The sequence below is a fragment of the Sander lucioperca genome, chromosome 11, assembly GCF_008315115.2.
Source record: "Sander lucioperca isolate FBNREF2018 chromosome 11, SLUC_FBN_1.2, whole genome shotgun sequence".
Taxonomy (NCBI): Eukaryota; Metazoa; Chordata; class Actinopteri; order Perciformes; family Percidae; genus Sander; species Sander lucioperca.
The window spans coordinates 38,193,455-38,213,131 of record NC_050183.1 but is presented as its reverse complement, the minus strand read 5'-3'; the positions used below and the strand labels follow the sequence as shown (position 1 = coordinate 38,213,131).

General features: G+C 42.4%; 1 long non-coding RNA gene across 1 annotated transcript in view; it reads left to right on the top strand.

The window, feature by feature from the left end:
• LOC116063210 overlaps positions 1–18,353 on the top strand; it is a 42,342-nt gene extending 23,989 nt beyond the window's left edge. The window contains exons 4-5 of the long non-coding RNA XR_004108210.2: positions 8,269–8,371; positions 17,018–18,353. This is a non-coding gene — a long non-coding RNA (uncharacterized LOC116063210). The remainder of the gene's footprint in view (positions 1–8,268; positions 8,372–17,017) is intronic.
• Positions 18,354–19,677: the final 1,324 nt, after the last annotated feature.

Here is a 19,677-nt window from a genome sequence, read left to right as displayed (position 1 = left end):
ATCTACTTGGACAAATCCTGGCATATTGGGCAGGGCTCCGGAGTCTAGTTGAGGTTTGTGTCCTCATTATCGATACTTTCCATACTGTTGGATTATTTCAAGCTTTGCCAAGACGTCCAGTTTGTTCTTTGGGTCTATGGTGCATGACTGATCTCTAAGAAGCATTATTTTCAGTCATGTAAATGAGTTCATGAGTGAGTAAGTCATTAAAGGAGGAGAAGCTGGCCTGATTTTGTCTTAGAATTAAACATAATTGCCAACCTTAGATCGGATATGACGATGAAATCAATCTGTGTATTTGTTGGTGTAGGAAATTGTCTGTAGCTGTTTAAATGTATAGAGAAAAGATTTATGATTTGTCGGAATTGTTAAAGATGTAGAAAGAGAAAATTGCCTGGTGAAGTAAGAAATAGTGTAAAAGACAAAGTAATAAATTAATGTTTTGGGGTCAGAGTTCGTGTTTTTATTTGTAGAGAAAAATTATTACATTACATAATATACTAACAAACTAACAAAAAACCCAATTAAACATGTTACTTATTTGCCTCAACATTAGCCACGTTGGACCACAGGTGCCTGTTTACCAAAGGGACACAGCAGGAGAGCTCATTTAGCCTCACAAACCTAAGATGGTGTTGTTGACTTGTTAAATGTGATGCTCCACCAAAGTTTACGGTTGCAAAACTTGATCAGATGCCATGTGACATCTTACAAAACGCTTAACTACCAGTTTAAATATGAAGACATGACTCAGAAATCCAGTCCAGAAATCCATCCTCCTTGTGTCTATTACTGTGCTCTGAAACTGCTGCTGTGGCAGTTGGTGTGTCTTTAGGCAGCTTTTCATTATAGCTTTAGTATGTTACACGTACAATAAATACACGGCTATATTTGTGTGTACAGTGTGGTAAATACTAATGCTATAAAATATACTGTACACTATGTGATAATGTTGTTAATGAACTGTTTTGGCAGTTAATATACTGAAGATGATTAAAGTTGTGCTGCGACAAACATAAATCAAACACTTCAGAGCATGACATCCAGTTTTTACAACTGCAGGCAAACATAGTGTACACATACTGTCTTTTTATTTATTTCCAGTGAATATGCCCGTATTTATGTATACTGGCATTTTTATACATAATTTGGTCATTTTATCTAGTGTTTGATTAATCAAATCATGGTTAGAACTAGTATTTGTACCTACTGTACTTGCATGCAACAAAAACAAAAGGCACAAATAATAGTGTGCTATAAGTTCAAATTCATGATTCCAAGGCATCATGTCAAAATCAGATTTTATGCACCCGCATCTTTCAAAACAGTATCTTATTAGGTTTTGTCCATTGACATTTACATACAGTGCCTGAAGGAACAATATAGAAGAAACAGAGGTTTCAGAGGTTCAGATGCTGACCATGTTTCTATTTTTCTGGTCACTGAATGTATATTCATGTATATTTATATGGCTCAATATTGCTTGGTGTTGGTGCTAAATATATTTTTATCATTCTTATAATAATCCCGCAAGGTAAATTACATTTTTTTCATTCTGTTGTTAGAACACACAGGCCTGAAATACCCATACAAGAGATGGCAGAGGCATCCCCAGCAGTTGGGGGTTCAATGCCTTGCTCACGGGCACCTTGGCAGTGCCCAGGAGGTGAGTTGGCACCTTTCCAGCTACCAGTCCACACTCCGTACTTGAGCTAATGTCCATAATGATAGTGTATTAAGGGACACTGAATAAAAGCACCATTAATGGTGTTACATTATGCATGTAGGACAATAATCTCCCACCAGAAACCCTCAACTCACTATAAACTATTCCCCATGCTTCACTTTCAATCTATTATAATCCAGCAGATCATCTTCATCCTTCTCCATCCTGCTGACCTACAAGATGCACTGATGTTCTAGAAGAACAATAACACCAACATCTCTACATATGTCCATCTCTGTTATAATGGTTTATCCTTTAAACCAGATAGCGGCAGGAATACTATATGCTGTTTGCCAATCAACAAATGAAGCAAAAGAAGATATTTGACCATTTTCATATTGTTTTGCCATTTCAGATTGCAGAATAACCTAGGAGTATCTTAGAAAATGATAAGAACCTATGTGATATGTAAATTATGTTTTCAGTTTTGTTATCATTAAGGGGCCAATATGGTTCAACAGAACTGCTTGTCAGATGGTCCAACATTCCCGTATTTATCGTGTCTTCCCCCTCTCCATGAAGGCTGGCCTTTTACCCCATCTTCTAGTCAGTGGCTGTTCAGGATAACCAAAGTTCTCCAAGTCCTTCAAAATATGCGATCACATAGGTCACTTGTTTTTACCCTCTAATACGACCTGTAGGAACGTTTTATAAATTAAGACCCCTTGCGATGGCAGGAAATACGACCAATAGGAGTGTACCTAACCATAACGGTTGCGGTTTTTAACATGTCATCGACGTTGTGAAATCGCACAATTATTATTTGGTTAGGGTTAAGGTACAAAAACGACTTGGTTAGGTTTATAAAAAGATCATGCTTTGGGTTTAAATCAGAACACTTGTTATGTTACTTCACTTCCATGCATATGGACAGGATGTAATTACGCACGTCATAAGGACCTGACGTAGTTCCGTAAAGTAAAAATAACTCTCAATTTACTTTTATTTTCAAACAGGACACCGACTCTGGTCTCCAGGGTGAAAGTCCAGGGTGAAAGTCCTGTGTTTGTTTGACCCATCCACCAACCCAACCTACCTCTCACACGGAGTTTGGCACTCTTATACTTTGTCACCTTACTTCCTGAACAGTTTCGTTCAGAACAACTATAAACACTTCTGACTTATGACAGGGTTGAGTGAAATGTCGTACGTACTGGTTCTTTTAAAGCATACCTCAGCCTTCAATGTGGACGTGGTCTTAGCAACTTCAGGATACCTAATGGAGCTACGTATAGATGGTCGTCTTGGTGGCATAATAAGCTGTCACATAAAAGCTTTCTGAGGGCCGTGCCAGATGATCTGAGGCTGGGGTTCATAGCAAGGTGAAAGGTCTGCAGTATGGCTCTGAGCCACAACTTCAGAAGTTTTCAGCAGCTTTGTTGACAAGCTACATAAGCGATAAGAAGTGAGTGGAGAAAAGTGTTGATTGGTCAGATGAATGCCTAGTTCACTGTGAAAGAAAAACTGAGAATCAGGCCATTTGCATGATTCTTCAGACAGTGAATGAGTCATATCAATAGGTTTGAGCCTTGTGGAGCGCACTATTAATAAACAAGTGTTACAGTCCTCTGAATCACCAATGCCTCTAGTTAAATTCTTTTTAAGAGATGTACGCCAACAATGACCGCAGTGTCAGTTGTGCTGCTTAATCATCAGTAATAACTACCCAGACAATCAAACACAAGCAGAAGCAAAAAAAAAAATGCAGAGAGATAAATCTGTTATATATAAGTCTGGATTCTGCGTCACGGTAGCGGGGGCCGTTTACAGAGGACGTGTGTGTGTGTGTGTGTGTGCGCGTTTTTTTTTGTTGAAATAAATATGCACAGCACATCTACTATTTGTACTTAGGCAAAATAGATGGCATTGCTGGTGAGCAAAACATCTATCATTTCTGCCTCTGATTAATAGTTGTCCTGTGGGGGGGGGGTGGAGAGAGAGAGAGAGAGAGAGAGAGAGAGAGAGAGAGAGAGAGAGCGAGAGAGAGAGAGAGAGACCTGCTCAGGGTTCTGAAACAGTTAAACAGAAAATTGAGCTCAGAGATTTCTGAATGTCTCCTGTTGTGTGTTAAAAAACGGTCAAGAGGATGTCGTCATTATTGGTGAATCACAAACCACAATGAATTATGTTTTAAAGGTTTTCTTTTTCCCAATTCTCCTTTCTTTCTCTTCAAATATTAATATTGTAAGTTATTAGTTTAGCCTTAAAGGTGCAATATGTAATACTTACTGCTAGTGTTTAAAATAGTTACTGCAATACAAATTCAAAATACTGGAGAGAGTCATCTCCCCCGCCCCCTCCTCCCCAGACTCAAAATTCACGTTGGTTGCCAGGCTGACCGCAGCATCCACAACAATGTTGCTAGCCGCTTGTCTCACATAGCCAGACATTACTTCACAACACAGCGGAGTAGCTAACACACTTTTTCGGCTTAGAATTACGGTAGGAACCGCTAAAAACCCAATAACGTTGCCATCCTCTCCGCTAAAAATAACACTACCTTGCCGTCCTCTCCACCTGACTGAACACACTTTATTGGCTTAGAATTACAGCAACAATTGCTAAACACGCTGCAAACTCACGGCCCTCCCAGGCCCCCTCTCTTGGCTTAAAATAACTCACCGTTGAACAGGCTGCACGTTGTAAACAGCCATGGCCCGCTTGCCTGGTCCTCCGGTAACGTTAGCAGTTAGCAGGGTTAACATGGCGGCGTTAGCCAGGACCAGTCGGGATCACTTTACTGGCTGTGTCTCAATTGTTTTTGCGAGTAACCAACTCGGGTATAATTCAATGTGAGTATACGAATGTTGAAATGACATAAAATGCCCGTCCCTTGTAGCCGTGATAAATTAGCCTGAAGCTAATGCTTAGCTACCTGTTCAGGAGGAAATTAGCCAACTCTGCGTCCTTTTAAGCTCTAAGCTGTCTCCTTCTTTCAAATACATCTCCAATATTTACCTGGGGTTTGTTAGCTACGTCTCTGGTCACGCAACTGTTAAAAACATGCCGGGTTTTTTTAGGTCGGGTAGAATCTATCTCTGTTGATCCTGTTCGTTTGTGTGCTGCTTTCATGGCTGTACTAACGTTACAGCTGTAGCGCGCTGGGTTTACGTTTTTACAGGTATATCTGGCAACCCGGCCTGGCTGTCAAACTGGGCAGTTGATACCAACACACAGGCCAAAACACAAACCGAAATTCCGTCACGGAACGGAAATTTCAAAAGAAGAAAATACTGGCATTAGCATTTTTGTTAGCACGTTTCCTTAATATATGATGACGCATTGGGGTCATTTTTGGATTTATTACAGTAAATATATTACATATTGGACCTTACAATTATATCATATATTAATCTGTTACCATAGTTACCATTGTGTTATGGTGGTGATCATGTTCACTGCAGAGTGAGCATCATCATATTAAGTGTCATGCAACCCCTCAAAATGAAAATTGTTGGCCACAGGGTTTCTCACACAATTATTAACAAGTTCTCCAAACTAAACAACAAAATAGTTTGTCTTAAAAAAACAACCAAATATGAACATGTTGACAGGACAGCATCATTTGACGGTTACCAAAATAATAGTCTGTATCCACAGCGTTCCACTTCAAATTCAGCTGGATGTCCTTTTCGGCCAGATGTCCATCACGTTTCGCCTCTTTGTGTTGGCATTCTAAATTCTGGTCGATTTATGAGGACTATGGTTAACTGCTCCTCAGATCTCTGCAGGGTAAATCCAGACAGCTAGCTAGACTGTCCAATTTGAGTTTTCTGTTGCACGACTAAAACAACTTTTGAATGTACACGTTCCACCAAAACAAGTGACTTCCCGAGGCTATTTTGCAGCGGCACCGTGGCTCCGTTCGGTGCTTAGCGCCGCCCAAGAAGATTGTGATTGGTTTAAAGAAATGCCAATAAACCGGAGCACGTTTTTCTCCTATCACAGAATGTTGTGTGGACTAAAGATCATGGTCGTGGTTAAAAGTAAAGGTTAGCTGTCAATAGGAAACGGGATACACCCTTTGCTGGTCCATCCAACACTCCGGCCATCTACTGAACAGGTTTCTGCGGCGCTATAACGACACGCTATTTCGCCTTCTAACAAAATAGTAATTGTTTGCATGGCCTCCTGGAAATTTTCATCCATCAATTATCTGTAACCGCTTATCCTTCACAGGGTTGCGGGGGGGCTGGAGCCTATCCCAGCTGACAACCCTGTCTCCTGAAAAATTACGTTCTCAACAGCCAGGCACATGTTATGAAATGGACGCCGTTTTAAGCATGTGGTTGATGTTGTGAATTAAAACAAAACTACTTGGAAAAGATCATAGTTTGGGTTAACTAAAATGAGTAAGTTTGTTAAGTAACTTCAGTTATGTACATAAGTTAAAATAAGTCAACATTGACTTTTGATTTCAAACGGACACAAACAGCGGTCTCCTGAGTGAAAGTCCTGTGTTTGTTGACCCATCCACCCCGACTTCCTCTCTATGCAGACTTTGATTAGAAACGTATTTGTGATACGTCAAAAACAAACATAATCCGGGACAAAAAAGTTATGTAATGTTTGTAATGTAATGTTAATGTAATTGACAATGCAGTTTAGTTGTATGGGCACGCAATTTTAAGGAGAAAGGGCAATTCGCAAAGTGATTGCCTAGTCGTCGCTAGGCAATCACAGTGCTGTCCGGGCAGCAATTACTTTTCTTAAATTTTTTTTTTTATATTTTTGTATAAAAATGTGATTTATATCAGACAAGGTTGTTACAAGAGGTTCTTGTCAGATAAACATAAATGTAGATTGATTTAGAACATTCAACAAATGACCAATATCGTTCTTTTTTTACATTTTAAATATACTAAGTATTTTGGCTTAACTTCAAATTTACCTATCACTCCCTGTCGTGTCATTCATTTATCAGGTTTGATGGTGTCAGTCATGCATGATCACATCCGCTGGAGTGTGAGCTTCATCATGTAAATTGTTTGTCATGCAATCCTAAAAATGGAAACTGTTGGCCACAGGGTTGCGCACGCATTCATTCATGATATCCATCTACTGTGTGTGTGTGTGTGTGTGTGTGTGTGTGTGTGTGTGTGTGTGTGTGTGCCAGTGTGCCAGTGTGCCAGCCATCTGCTATGGTGTTGAGACGGTTAAAGACAAACAAAGGACACAATGCAAATCATGTAAATAGCCTTCTTCTTGCCTGTCTCTATGACACAAGTCACTGTTATCTGCAGTGTGTGTCTGTGTGTGGGTGCCAGTGTACAAGTGTGTGTCTGTGAAATAAGGGTGTATGCTAATAAGAAGCCACATGGATATGTAGGTCACGTCAACCTATTTTCCGCAAGGCTTAGACCCCCTTCCATGTAACATAAACACGCACGCAAGCACACATGCAAAACACACACACACACACACACACACACACACACACACACACACACACACACACACACACACACACACACACACACACACACACACAGAAATACAGTCACTGCAAAACTCAAAATCCCTCCTTACTTCTTAAAACACCCGTTTTTAGTTTAAGCCACTTTGAGGTAGAGGGGAAACGAGTGAGAGGGAGGGTTGCTACATTCCTGACACACACACACACACACACACACACACACACACACACACACACACACACACACACACACACACACACACAGGCCTACCAGGATGCTTTTCTCATATAAGCCCCGGTGAGCATCTTGCAGAGCCTCCACCTCAGTGTGGAGCCTGCGGTGGCATTCCCCAAGCATCCCATGGCGTTGGCTCGGTTTTGATTTTAGTCTTCACAGTGGTGCAGACTGAGACAAAAGCTTCAGTGTGCCATCCCCACTGCCTTCTTATAGACTTCAAGATTTTTTACAGTGCAACTTAAAGCAGGAGCAGGGTTCATGCAGGAGACAGGCTCCCGTGGGTCTATCTATGAAGATGTTTAAGTGCAAGCAAAAGGGGGAGGAGAAGAGAACGAAACAATACCTCCATCCTACTCTCTTGACAACACAGGCAACTCTAAATTCATCATTCCACTGTGGCTAATTTTGGAGCTTAAAAAATCTACTTCTCTGTTTTATTCTGTCTCTCCCCCTCCCTCCCACCATCTCTGTCTGCCAGTCAGCTGGCGTAGGTGTTAAGAACGTTAAGAATGGCTGTTTACTTTCTGTGTGGTATTATTCATATCATTGAGCCCTCCGCTGCCCCCACCCTCCTCTGTACACTGACAGGATAACAATCCAGTCTGCCTGTCCACCGCTATACCCAGCTAACCCCCCGCATGACATACACCTCCAGCTATCGTGTCAGCTACTGTCCCCTCGGTGACCTCGTCTTTGCATCACACACAGTTTAGCCAAGTTAGTCAAATGTACAAGCAGCTGACAAGTCAGCTGGAACAAATCGTAGCTGACATTGCAACACATTAGTGTCCCTCCATTGTCTCCATCAACCCGTCACTGTTTTTTTATAGATACCACTTGATACTTCCATATTGCTGTAATTGATTTGTTTTGTGTGTTTATTTTCAGGAGTTCGGACTGAAAGATCACACATTTGGAAAAATCTGACTTGCAGCCAGGAGACGGAGTTGACTCATCATGATCAGATGAAATGAAAATACTCAAAACTGGGGTAGGCAGTTTTTCTGGAGAAGGCAAAAAAAAAGCTAGAAATTGAAAATTCAGTCCTCCTCCTGTAGCTCTCCCCTCTCCTTTTAAGCGTCTCACACCCAACAAGCATGCGCACATGCACGCGCTTCATACAGTAACCTGTATGAGTACTAGTCATTCATTTCAATCTTCCCGATCGTGATTGTGATACCGATTCCATTATATAGCTAGCCTGGATATCCAGACCCAAATCCGAAAGATTAAGGGTCTGGCATTGAGTACTGAAAATGGTCCAACTCGAGGGGTGGCACCAAGCATGCATTTGAAAATCTCACTGCACGCAATTGGATAACACTACGACCAATCACAACAATAGTTTTTGCTAAGCCCCATATGCTTAGCTACCAGCGGAGCTAACTGGTAGATTAAACGTCCTTCTTGCAAAGGAACGATTTGAGCGCGTCTTCTGTTCCTCTTTTAGGTAAAAAGCCAAGTCTAACTCGATCATTGTAGCGGTCAAAGCCGTTTCAAACAACTGGTGTTCATCCGTAGCCATCTTGCAATGTTTACTAATGACTTTGACGTCGCAGCACTGTCGTCATCTGTTTAGCTCGCCTCTGGCCCGCCTATATCAGATACACCGATATGATTGGTGCACCTTGGCTACAAGGGCATAGTTAATGAGCATCATTACTGAATGCCAGAGTGACTCGCTGAGCAAATTCATATTGTGCTCTTGCGAGAACTCTGGATTTCCAGGGTATTATATAGCGGCAATTCTATGTGAATTACCGTCCTGTTTTTTGGAAACTTGCGGGCCTGTAAAGCCCTTTGAGATGACACTGTTTTTCGAGGATCTAGCTAGCTACATAAACATGACCTTGAATTAGCCACAGTCATTAATCTTTGGCTACGGTTAGCAGAAGTCTAAGCAACATTTTCTCTCTCTATCTCTGAAACGCTTTGCCGATGTACACGTCTTGTTGCGTTTATTGTCAGACTCTCTTTTAGCCTGCATTCACTCTGTCTGCGTCAGGCGGTGCAGCGAAAACGCAGATCTGCCCATCCATTTTGGATGTGGGTAGTGCGTTTAGGCTGCGGGGGTGGGTGCTGCAGGGGGGAGCCGAAAAACGTCACGCTGCAATGGGCAAATAATGGAACCGGCGATCCGACTTGTCAGTCGGTTTGAGGCGGTGTGAGAGTCCTGTACAGTAAACATGAAACATCCCTGTCTCTATCGCTGCCACAAGTTTTAAAACACTATGAGGGTAAAAAAACGAAACGCAAGCACTGAACTGCCCAGGATTTTGTGTAACAGCTGATTGTTTCTTTCTTTTTTTAAATGAAGCTGCCTTCATGTGTGGTCGGAAACATCGAGATCTATACATGATCTGACGAAAACTGTAACTGATAAATATAAAGTCTACTTGTGCTACATTGGAGGGTTAAATAACACAACAGGACGTCACACAAATCCCACACCGCCGCACAACCCTGCGGAAAATTGCCATATCCCCTTTTGCTGGTCTGAATGCGCCCTTAGGCTCTCTTTTGATAAGTCCGTCTTCCTTTTTTTGTAGTTGCCAATGCTGGAATAGCAACTTGTTCTGCAGGATTTTCCGTCATTGAATCAGGCTTTCACCGTCTGAAGGGACATGCATGTGCATCTGTATTTGTAGAACAACCAATAGAAACGCCCTCTCTTTGAACTGACCTGTGATTGGGCAAAGTCTCCCGTCACAGGCTAGATTTTCTAATGCCTGAAAACAGAGCCAAGAGGAAGTGCAGACCACTTGAATTACAATATGCAAAAAAACAACTGCCTACTCCAGCTTTAAAGGCTGTAAAAGTTGGAGGTTTCATTTTTGTCTGTGTGATTGAGTTTCTTCACCGAAGACTTGTGGTGTGAAGCTCTGGGAGTGAATGATGTTCATAATGACACCAGTTCTCTCTGTGAGGGCATAGAGGAGCAGACAAACATCTATCCCTGACTCCCTGGTGTGACAACCCCCATTACCCGTCTGCTTAAACCCCATCCCCCCCCTGGAACACACACACGCACACACACATTGGCCCTCGGGGTAGTGGGAGGTCACAGTGCTCCGTGCCGCCTGGCAGTGGTGTACAAGGGCGCGTGGGAGACATGCAGCAGAGACAAACTGATGCAGAATGTATGCACGTGCTAGTGTGGGCACGCAAGCTGGCAAGCGTGCTCATGGGCATGTTTTGGAATGGAGAATTAAAAAATGTGACAGAACTGCAGTGGGGGGAAAGGGGGAGGGAAATGAGGGGTGGTATTTTGAAGAGAGAGGTTGCTGAATGGATTGTGGGGATGGTAGAAGGAGTGACTTGGCGCAGCATGTTTTTGTGGGTTCCACCGAGGCGTGTTTTTGGCATGGTGGCTGCCTTCACGCTGATGATGCAATTTCAACGTCTGCCTGCCAGTCGCAGGCGCCGCGTGTTCCTCTGCCATCACCGGGTGGGTCTTTATCAGTGTGTGAGTGCGGGTCCAGCTGAGGGGATCAGGGTACCACAAAGCCTGTTAACAGAAACAGCTAGCTGCAACTCTCACTTCTCACTCACTCCGACTGTAGTCCGTCGCCTTCCTCAGTTCTATCATGGTAATTTCACTCTATGTCTGAGGAAGGCAAAGCCAATATATTGTGGTGGTGGGGAAGTAGAGGATGGCGGGGGTGGAGCATGCTGGATAATGGATAGTGGAAGGAGAGAGTGAGCAGGCATAGGATGTAACCACATGTTTCAGTGTGGCTCTGTCGGGTTGGGCCTAGCTGTTTGTGGTTCCCATCTAAAACTAAGCAGGAAGCCGCACTGGAGAAATCCAGAGCAATTCGTCCTCACAGTTATCACCCAGAAATAAAGGAAATCTACTGGTGAAGACAAATTTACAGACATGTTTGTCTCTGTATTGTATCAGCTGTGATGTATCAGTCACATAGAAAATTCCTCTGGTGAGAGCAATACCAGTACTTTCACTGCATGTGGGGTCTTTCACTCTATAACATACAAAACTTTTACTCAGAAAATCCTCCTTTTCTTTCTTCTTCAAAACCACACAAGTAACCGTCCCCTCCTCCTTACTCTTCCATGTCTGCAGAGTATGATGGGAACACAGCTGTGGAATATGGTCGTCAACATGGCTCTCTCTTTCTGACTCTGTGAGGATAGGGACCCTCGCTCACACGTAGAAAAATGTGTTGCCTTCCTGTGTGTGTGTGTGTGTGTGTGTGTGTGTGTGTGTGTGTGTGTGTGTGTGTGGGCAGGGGTGTGTTCATGCATGTGTGTGTTTATGCTGCGGTGGGGCTGTGCCACTTCCCACAGAAAGAAAACACATGAGAACATTACCACCGTCTCCCTCTGTCTTTCTCTCTTTCTCTCCCGCTCTCTCCCTCTGCCACTGCACTTCTCCCCATTCTCTCTTGCCCCCTCCCCTCTCTTCTTCTTTTTCTTAAAGGTACAGGAACAAACTAATCATGTTGAGAATAGAAGTGGAGGAGGAAGACACAGTTATCAAAACACATGCTGCTCTCTGCATCTGATAAGAAGTTTTTATTCAAGTATTTCAACAACCACTACTACCACCACCACCACCACCACAATTCACGTCATCTTTTCTATGTGTAAGCAATGTACCGTATGTCAAGGCCTGCACACACTGTGCGATCTTAAAGGTTCTTTGCATGTCACACTCTGGGAGATGAGTCTAATAAGTTGTTTGTTGAAATCTATGTCGGAAGGACTGTTCGATATCAATTTTGAAGGCGTGTCACATTTTGCAGGCAGAGACACGCATCAACTCATGTAATCCCTCTGTGCCACTCTCATGTTTTGGTTTTGTTTTTGTTGTAGCACTTGTCACATTCTGAGAATTTGGCCATGTCTTGGCCATGTTTTTCTGTCGCCAAAGACCTAAATAGCCGGTCAGTGGCCTCACAGTGTGATCTAGGACCACTATTTTGGAATGACGACGGGAGATTTTACCACATTTCTGTTCAACGTCAAGTTTTGTTTGCGACAGCCCAATTTTTCATGGTGGATGTAGAGCCCAAAGGCTGTGTACTCCTGCAGAACCCTAGTTCCATTCAATGAGGCCACTGCGTTGACACTGCGGGGGTGTCAACACAGCGGGGTCGTCTGGCAAAAAAGTTAAACCTGAGACTAAGTTGGTTAAATTTGTGAACACATTTTCAGAATGCATACATCTTAAAATGCCAGCTCAGAGTTTCAGTGTGTACAAAGAAAACAGAGCTTTTGCAAAACAATGACGTAAGCCAGACCATTGAGTAAGGGGTTTAGGGGCTGTGGGGCAGCAAAGTTAAAGTGGCCATATTATGCTCATTTTCAGGTTCATAATTGTATTTTGAGATTGTACCAGAATAGGTTTACATGGTTTAATTTTCAAAAAACACCATATTTTTTATCCTCTTTTCACCCTGTGTTCAGGTCTCTGTTTTAGCTACAGAGTGAGACCTCTCACTGCTGTAACATCTTTGTTGGCAGTCGCACATGCGCAGTAGCTAGGTAAGGATCTCATCATCTAGCTAGATGTTTGTTTCTACAACTTCAGAAGTACAAGGCAGGATTAGCCGGGAGACTTCTTTTAAACAAGGGCACATTTCCAACTTTGTGTGGAATACCTGCAGAATAGGGACATGTAAGTAGTTCTTTTGTAGATTATGGTGAACTAGTGTGTGTTGTAGCAGTGTTTTGCCATTCAGAATGAGCTAGCATGCTACGGTTAGCTACCTCGTTTCGGCTAGTGACGTAAAAAGCCCTGCCGATTTTGAACAGCTCACCCAGAGACTGAAGGCAGGACACATTCAGAAACCGGTATCTCACTCAAAATAGCATGGGTGTTTTTTTTCCAAGTTTGTATGCATGTGGAAGCACCAGAGACACAAAATAACACCCCAGATCCCAGAAAAAGTGATTTTTTTCATAATATGGGCACTTTAAGAAGACAACTTATGCCATTTTCACATATGAACTCCGAAAAATGTCTGAGGAATCAGGTCCCGACATAGTCCAGAGTTTCCCTTTCACACATGTAGCACACAAGTTTGGTTAAGACGAGGGGTGGTACTGGGTAGAACGTGCAGCAAACAGGACATGATGTGGATTACACTGCGTCATGATAGCCATTTGTAATTTGGGTTTACGTCTGAGTATTTCATCGTTGGCCCTTAAAGACAGAAGTTAGACATTTTCATTGCCATCTTTGTGTAAATCATCCTCCTTCTTCACCCTCTTGTTTTCATCTGGTTTTGCACGGGCCACATGTAAGGTCATCAACACGCCCCCCTCGCTTGCTGTGAATTCTCACACTGGGCTAAATCGGAGATTACACAGACGTTATATAGGGAGTTGGCAGGATAAAGACCGTTTTGATGATCCAACTGATTCGGACATTTGCATTCTCACACACAGCCAGGTAATGTCTAAATAATTTTAGGTTTGCAGTGCATGTGTAAAAGGGGCTTAACTGTTGTATCTCACTTATTTCTTATGTCGACACAGCCGATCACACAGCTGTTGTCATAAACCTGTATTTCTGTTATATATGATAAGCCTTCAAACTCTGAGGGCCAGATGTACGTACATTTGCGAATGTAGCGTTATCAGCGCCATCGCCAAGCCGCAGAAAGCGCACACTGTGATACTTCAGCTTACGTCGTATTTACCAAACCTGCCATTCATCGGGTAATCAGCGCCTTTCTCCGCCCACTATACCGTAAATTGCACTGTAGCAAAGCGTTAAGTACTTGTGCTATGATACGGCTGACTGCAGACTGCGATATCCCCACTGCTGATGCTATGACTGTTTGAAATGATCCTGATGCCAATATTTGTAATGTAGTGAGGAGTTTAACAACTGCTGGAATGGAATGTGAACGCTGAGTCGGAGATTCGATGTCATCTTTGATTTCTTCCAGTAACTGTAATATTGCATGGCTGCTTCATCTGTAACGCTTAATGATTTCGTGTTCACTCAACTGAAAAAGTGTGATCCTTGTGGCAAAAATCTTTTCAGCTCGTCTCCTTGGTCTATGTCTTCGTCTTGCTCGGATTACTGCTGCCATTTCACCAGGAGGCATATACGAGGAAACCCGCATCCTGGTTTACACCTGCTTTTAAGAGGCGGAGAATTTTCAACGCAAAATAGAGGCGCACTTTCACTGGCGGTTTTTGTACATACCGCGGAATACATAATTAGGCGCATTTGTTTGTACATAACTTGCCATGCTTTTACGCGCACAAACAAATGCGAAACAAATACGCCTGAAGTGGGCGCAAAAGCATTAGTACATCTGGCCCCGAGTCTGTTACTCAAACTGCAAGTTCCTTGATCATATTTCATCATCTCACTGCTACCTGAAACAACATGACGCAGTTGTGTTTCCAATCTAAACGCCTGTTTAAGGCCTCATCTCTCAAGGATTCAAGGTTCGATTGATGGTAAGGTAGCTTTTTACACCTGGTAAATCTGAAGTAACAGCATATACAAGTTGAAAAGAAAAAAATGTAACACAGATCCCTTTTACCCATTAATGCTTTTGTGTTGTCAACTGCAGTATGTAGAATAGGGGTTTTAAAGTTTGCAATGACTTTGAACATTTTTACAAGGCGGCCCAGAAAGAAACATAGGAGATGAATTTTATTATTATTGCTTTCATGTGTGGCTGCAACCTGTATCTGCAGAGGAGGGGCACAAAAGCAACGAGTGCCAAAGCTTTCCTTCTTTCTTTGTCTCTAATTATGGGAGCGCTGAAGAGCACAGTCTTTCTTCATCACAGCAGAGGCCCGCAATAGCTGCTGGGTGTCAGATGTATTATGCGAAGCAAGGGGGGTTGGGGGGGTGTTTTGGGAATGGCACAGATGAACTTGGTGACCAAGTGGATTGATGCAAATCAAAACAGACAAACAGACAGGAAGGCAGGCGGACAGACATAACAGCTGGTAGGTAGGCACGTAGACAGACAGAATAGCAGACAGACAGGTTCATATTTAGGATAATAGAGTGCTTGAAGTTATGTAAGCAGGGGCTTACTGCTTCGAAAATGTTTCAGCTCCAGTAGATGTTTATCAAGGCTGTGTTGGGCAGATGGATTTTTCATTTACTGTTGTATACAATTTCCTACATGCTCAGTGTTTCTGTTGGTCTTTGCTGAGATATGTAGTTTTTGCAATTAAAAAGTAAACACCTTCAAGCGCAGCATTATTCAAACCTAGCAACTAAACAAAAACCTGTATGTTTGTGGAAGCATGATTTTAAGACCCTGGTTTCAATTCAGTGACTGAATGACAGCCAAAAACATATGCTTCACATTAACAATGGCTAAACGACCTATTGATTGATGTCTCGTTGCAGTTTCCTGTGTAAATTTCACACTTACATGTGAGACAGGATTAGCATAAATGATTTTGCAATATCAGCATGCCTACTGTTGCCTCCCAATTTCTGTCACATGCAAACACATGAACTTCCTCCAACCTGTTTACCCAATCGGAGACATAAAGCAGGCTGTTCTCATAAACCATTTGTATATATAGCTATGACGAGTAATGCACTGGAATTCGCATGTATATCACATATTTATTACTGTATGCAGCACACTGACTGCTGATGTATTAAACGTAAAACACAGGGCTTTCAAGTGGGAGAGTGGAGCTCGTGTCCCGGAAAAAGTTAAGGGGAAAACAGAAGATTTTCACCCAGGAAACTGGTGTTCGTGTCCCGGGAGTACAACTTAAGGGGATCAGTGTTTTAACCCAAACAACATCTTTTTTTTTTTTTATCTCAACTAGTCATTTAGATACCTAAACTGTTGTCGCCACATGACACATTTTGTCGGCTAAACTTAACGGCAAAGGCTGAAACGACTGAGACGTCATGGTGCTCTCCACCTGGCTCACATTAACCTTTTGTCGGCTAAATTTAACTGTAAAGATCGCTAAAGTTAACTGTTATGTGACCGCTCGTCATGTTACTGGCCACTTAACTGTAACATCAGTGGTCGTTACATGCTCGCCGTAATTTTGTAGGATATCATACCAAATTGTTTTGCATAAGTTTTCGTACGATATCATACAAACCCCTTCACGAGAATGCATTTCATAAAGACAGTAAAGAGGTATTTGAGTAGAACCAGCCCCCCCCCCCCGATGTCAAGGAGAATAATGAGGAGGAGGAGGAGGAGGAGGAGGAGGAGGAGAGGAAAGATGGACTGAGAGTGAAGAAGAAGCGAAGAGGCGGATCAAGGGGCCACTGCGAGTCAAGGATGACTCATAGGGATTGTAGGGCGGAGGTTTCATTGCTGTCTTGTGTTTGGTTGTTTTGGGGTTGTGTGTTTCTCTTTTTTCTGGCTCAGTAAATAAGCTCCTCCACCACACACACACACACACACACACACACACACACACACACACACACACACACACACACACACACACACAAACAGCACACATGCAGGCTCTGGGGACGCCTCCTGAGGCAGGTGCCGAGAAATGGACTAAGAAAGGCATCCATTTGCTCGGCACTGAATTATTCAACCTGTGATTAATTATAATTTGGCCTCACAAAGGCAGGGGCTGGGGGAATTCCTCTGTTGGTCTGGACTGCAACTTATTGTGTTTTTTCCTTCCCGTGCAGGCCGATGTCGGGGCGGAGCAAAGACCTAACAGAGGTACTGGATGCCTGCACGTCTCGTGGACCCTCACTGCTGTTACATAACATGAAAGTCTTTAAGGACTGCACTCTGCAGACTGCTACAGAGCAACAAGACTTTAACACACAAGTCAGGGTAAAGAAGGCCAGAGACGGCTTAGTGGTTCCTGGCTTTGCAACTACATTGCTTGCCTGAGTGAAAGAGAGGCCACCCAAAAGAGAAAAAGACAGAGAGAGAAGCAGGATAAAACAGCACTAGCTTACCTCTAGGTTCCTCCCAAAATTGCTATGGGTTGCCAAAATAAGATAATGTTCCCATACAACTAAACTGCATTCTCAATTGCATTTCGAGGGAAAAGTATATACTTCGGATTATGTTTGTTTTGGTCCTTGTACCAGCGACAGGCGCACGGTGTGAAACGTTCGCAGTTTCAAACGTGCTTAGCATTGTGAATTGATACAAAACAACTTGGTTAGGTTAAGGAAAAGATCATGGTTTGGGTTACGCTTGTCAAAAAGAAATCCGGTTTACTCAAAAGTAGACAGGGCTGTTCTGTAAGGTGTGGTCTCTATTACTTGAAATTGTATTGACAGCTATTACTTTTCATCACTATTATTATCCTTAACTTTTGACATCAAACATGTATAACTTTATCAGATGGATTAACAGGTTTTTTTTTTGTAGCATTTTACTTCAGTCAGAAGTACCATCTTAAATATCTTTGTTAGTCGCCCTGACAAGTTTCTTCGCTGTTGCGATGTCTAATTATTTAGTTTGAGCAGACTTGATCTTTTTCAAGGCAAGTAAATATGCCAGTCAAAACGTTAGCCATGCAATAAAATAACTGAAGCTTTTCTAAATATGTGACCATCTTCTAATAGTGACCTATGCTGATTCTATGTTTTTGAATTATTAACTGTCACAAAAAAAAAATACTTTTCCAGTGTTTGTGTTTTTACATTAGATGAATCAAATTTCTTGGATATTGATCAATTCAAAGTCACAATTACAACAAATCACAACCCATTGAGATGACCCTGATGATGTCATCATGGTCACCTTGGTTTGTCTTGGGACAATTTTTTACATGCAGCCTACATTACAAACAGGAGCTGAAGGGTTTGAAAGAGGACGGATCTTATTAAGATGCAAATTAGCCTCATTATGGAAAATGTAGGATGCAGGGTTTTTGGAGCTTGATACTAAGGCCCATACTAAGGACTAAATTAAGAAAATCTCGGCCTCTGCTGATTCGATTTTGGTCATATAAAAAAGAAATGTCTCTCGTGAGTTCCCTAACTTTATAGAAGTGCCATTCAAAATTGCTGGAGTGCCTCTTTGAGTACAAAAATAAAACACAAAATAATTGATTGCATTAGTATTAACTATCTTAACCCCCTTGTATTCTTCAGATCTGGTTCCTGACTTGTGTCTCTTTACTTTAGCCAGCTCAGTATCATACACTGATCTCTGTGAGCTGTAAATTAGCCTGATAAGGGAGCATGCTATCGGATATTAAACGTTAAAGATCACAAGCACGTCCTGCCTTTAGGCCTGGTTGACAAATACCATAAATGTGTCTCACTTTAAGGATCTAGTAGCTAATCATAGATGCTATTATACAGAGCTGGTCACATTCGGTAATATGGAGCAACCAGTGTGCCACCTATCTCCAGCTGCTTTGTAATTGGAGTCGGAGGTGTAAGAGTGCCAGGGAAAGTGGGTTGCCCTAGGGGCACTGGGGTGTCAGAGTTGGAATGAATAATAATAACCAATCCCCTTTTAGCTAACAATCAGCTAAAGATCTCATCAGGACTGTGGCCCTGTGCGAGATGTGAAATGTACAGTAGAAGCTGTGCTCTGACTGTGGGGCGATGCAGAACAGTGAGTATGACTTGGCACTGGAGACTGCTGCTTAAGCCTCCCTTGTGTTAACCAAGAACGCCCTTGGTTAACTCATCGCTTCTGGGTCAGCATTCAGACGGTTCATTTTTGGATTTTTTAATAATATGAACAACAAAAGATCATCGCCTTTGCTTCTCAGGAAGCAGATTCAGTAAAGTAAACCTCAGAGCTGTTTGTGTGGTAGGTTGCTACTCTGACCAGACTACAATAATAATTATCCCTCAGAGTCAAATAAATGTGAATAAAAGGTGCATAAACGGTGACCTCACTTAGTGATTATCATCAGGCAAACACCCACCGATATAATTAAAAATCAATAAAGGTTTCAGAGAACCACCTTATTTCTTTTAAAGGCCCAATCATCATACCAGTTTGACAGTACTTACACAAGTGATGCATATTGTAAACAATTCTGTTTCAAGGGCCTGCTCCTTTTACTGTAAACATAGGTCAAGAGTTGGTGATTTTTTTCCCCCTTCGTGTCCAATGACCTGTATAGATGACCCACATCAAGATCTGGGTCTAATCCACATGTGTGAAATGAGCAGCTTGATGAAGAGGTTTAAAGGGCCCAGTGAGTAGAAAAGTACCTGACCCTAACAACCCCATATGTCCTGTGGAAGGGGCTTGAGGTATATGGGTCAAAAGAGTCCCAAACAGATTGTCCCTGTGTTGGGAAATGTGTTATTGCCCTGGTGTAAATGGTCAGCATATCATACTGAATCCAGTGGTATGAGAA